Source organism: Camelina sativa, chromosome 2 (genome assembly GCF_000633955.1).
Source record: "Camelina sativa cultivar DH55 chromosome 2, Cs, whole genome shotgun sequence".
In the NCBI taxonomy this organism is placed as follows: Eukaryota; Viridiplantae; Streptophyta; class Magnoliopsida; order Brassicales; family Brassicaceae; genus Camelina; species Camelina sativa.
The window spans coordinates 16,112,367-16,116,140 of NC_025686.1; the positions used below are offsets into that span (position 1 = coordinate 16,112,367).

Consider the following 3,774-nt stretch of genomic DNA (forward strand, 5'->3'; position numbering starts at 1 on the left):
GTTTCCCGGCAATAGCTCTAGAAATACAAATGGTAGTAGCCGTTGCATGAAGACATGACAATCGTGACTCTTCATACCTGAAAATTTTTGGCCTTGCTCAACACATCTTGAAAATTTAGAGACAAATCCATCTGGAAACTTCACTTCAGATTTAACCCACTCGAACAACACCCTCTTAGCCTCTGCTGACAATCGAAATTGGGGTACTGGTAATTTCTCATCTCTTGTAAGATGTAACTCGACCCTTGCGCATATTTCCGCCAAATCCAACCTAGATCTCCTGCTATCTTTTGTTTTACCCTGCACATTCAGAAGCGTAACAATGAAATTATCGAAAAAGTTTTTCTCGATGTGCATCACGTCAAGGTTGTGCCGCAATAGAAGATCTTTCCAATATGGAAGCTCCCAAAAAATACTCTGCTTGTGCCAATTGTGAGCGGTCCCATATCCATCCGGCATGTTTGCTGGTGTGTGATAGTTACCCCCACGTTTACATGTTTCTTGAGCACCATAGTAATCGATCTGTTCAAACAAATCATTGCCAGAGGCGTAAGTTGGTGGGGGAACACGCACAACTTTATTCTTTCTAAACAACTTCTTGTTCCTCCGGTACGGATGATGCAAGGGAAGAAATCGACGATGACAATCAAACCAACAAGGTTTTCGCCCATACTTTAACTGAAATGCCTCTGTACCATCCATACAATAAGGACATGATAATCTTCCATGTGTGGTCCACCCAGATAACATTCCGTATGCGGGGAATCACTAATCGTCCACATTAGCACTGCCCGCATATTGAAATTCTGTTTTCTTGAGGAATCATATGTCTGAACACCTTCATACCACAATTGCTTAAGCTCATGAATCAGAGGTTGCAAGAAGATATCTAGAGCTCGCTTCGGATGCTTAGGACCTGGTACCAAAATACTCAAGAACAAAAATTCGCTTTGCATACACATATCTGGAGGAAGATTGTATGGTGTCAATATAACAGGCCATAAAGAATACTGCCTCCCTGACATACCAAATGGACTAAAACCATCTGTACACAACCCAAGATAAATATTCCTACACTCTTGAGCAAAGTCAGGATATACCGATTGAAAATGCTTCCACGCCTTTGCATCAGATGGGTGTGTAATCTCTCCTTCGTGTGTAGAATGTTCTGCATGCCATCTCATTGCCGCTGCAGTCCGTTTTGATTGGTATAGGCGTTTCAATCTATCACCAACAGGCAAGTACCGCATACGTTTATATGGCACTCATGTCCTTCCTTCAGTAGGCTGATATCTCGGCTTCCCGCAAAACCGACATTCCTGCAGCTTAGCATCATCTTTCCAAAAAATCATGCAATAGTCAACGCACACATCAATCATTTCAGATGGTAATCCAAGACTCGCAACCAACTTCTGTATTTCATAGTAGTTCTCAGCCGATACATTATCAGGTGGCAAATACTCTTTAATGAGTTCAGCCCAAGAATCCATGCAAATCTCACTTAAGTTATTATCAGCTTTAATTGTCATCATCCTAGATGCCAAAGATAACTTAGAATGCCCTTCTCTACATCCATCGTAGATAGGTTGATTTGCAGCATCTAACATATCATAAAAACGTTGTGCATCTACATTGGGTTCTTCCGTATTATTCTCAGGAAATGCAGCAGTAGTTTCATGAAATGCATCATTAACCATATGATGAAATCTATTTTCTTCATTATACCCATAAAAACCAAATTGATCAGATTCTTGATGCCCATAATTACTAGGTTGATCAACAGCATAATTCATACTACTACTTCCAACGTTACTGCTACAACCCTCTCCATGACGGAACCATACATAGTAATTTGGCATAAATCCTCTATTATAAAGATGCTTCTTCACTAGATTAAATTCCAAATAATTAATGTTCTTGCACCTAGGACATGGACAAAATATTGTACCGTTTTCACGAGCAAAGTCTTGGTTGGTCGCCTGGTACATGAAACCGCGCAAGCCATCACAAAACTCTTTCGTCACATCACCGGTGTTTGGGTCTCTATGATTGTACATCCACCGTCGTATAGTATATATCTCGTGCTCTCCACCTCCAAACATTATTTTCTCTAGAATTTTTTTATCACAAATTTTTTTTTTTGACAATTATTTTTCTCTCTTTTTTTTTCTCTTGCTCTTAGAATTTTTTTTTTCTCTCCCACCAGTTTTTTTTTTTTCTTATTGCTTTGTGTTGTGGTTTCCATGTCTCACGGACTGGCTATTTATAGACTTTCTAAAAATATCTGCTACGGATTTGCGAGGGAATTTGCGACGGATTTGCAACAGGTTGCTTTTAGATATTTATTTCTTGCTACGAATTTGCGAGGCAGTGTCCTTTTTGCCGACAAAACAGGTACACTCGGGGAAAACGTGCTTGCCGACATCTAGTCCCTCGTAAACTCCTCGCAAATTTGCTACGGCAGTCTTATCGCTAATTCGTCGTAAATTTGTTAGGGAATTGCGTGTCATTTGCGAGGAATTTACTTATCCTCGCAATGGTGTCTTAGTTCCGTCGCAAATTTGCGAGGGAAATATCCGTCGCTAATTTTGCGAGGAATTAACGACAACGTTTTCCGAGTAGCAAAATCATTGCAAATCCATAGCAAATTTGCGACGAGGTTTCTCCGTCGCAGATATACGTCGCAAATCGCGTGTTTTCTTGTAGTGTTCTTTCTTAGTTAATTTGAGTTTTGCTAGATCATAATTACTTATGTCCCTTCTCAAACTATATGTATATATATATATAGCATGCAACAAAAACAAATATGCAAGAAAATAAAAATTAGGTGTATCATATGTTTTTTGATGTAGTTTTCTCAATATAAGAATGATCATGCATGTGTCCTATATAATCTACGATAGTTTCTTTCACTTTGGAGTTTTCTGATGTTTGACATTATTGATGACTTGTGGAAATAGGTGTTAAGAAAGGATCAAAAGATCCAAAAGAAATTAAAGTTGGGGCGGTAACAATAGACCAACTGCGCAAATCTGTAGAAAGAAAGCTGCCTGAACTGAATTGCACAACCATTGTACCAGCTATGAGAACCATTGCAGCAACTGCAGCTAACATGGGGATAGACATCAACCCTCCTATTCTTGAACCTAAGAAGAAAGTAGCTTTGTTGTAAAAGCCTAACATGATAAATCCTTTCTTTGCTTCGATGGGAGACAATGAAGAAAAACATATGGCTAAGCTGTTCTATAATTAGTACAATGCCCAAACCGCAGATAAACTCGGTGATAGAATTCTTGTCGTAATCACTGTCTAAGACAATAATTATATCACCAAGTTTAATTTCTACTAATACAATTTTTTTTTAATTTCTACCCTAATTATTTTGTCCCAAAAAATCTACAGTCATACACAACAAAAGCATTTCTAAAATGGCATTTAACTTGACCAGTATGATCTCGTAGGACTCACACTCGCATGCTTAATGACTTGTCATTCACCCAAGGAACATGTACATTACATGTCAAATTTTTCTTATGAGGTTTAAACTATTTTCCCTTCAAAAATCTCTTGCGGCTAGTTTTTGCATTACCTGTTCAGAGTTCGTATGTATATTTACATCCTTCCTGATGTTTACTTTCTTACTTTCCAAAATTATGGCATTACAGTTCTTCCATATCATCCACAAAATCCAAGGAATACTTTCTTTTATACGAGATGGAATGAGAGTGATATATCATGGTTTATAGAGTTTTTGGTCATGATATAAGTTTTATT

The 3,774-nt window shown here is 38.2% G+C and overlaps 1 pseudogene; it reads left to right on the forward strand.

Moving 5' to 3' along the window:
* Nucleotides 1-3,172, forward strand: part of LOC104726353 — a 7,982-nt pseudogene extending 4,810 nt beyond the window's left edge.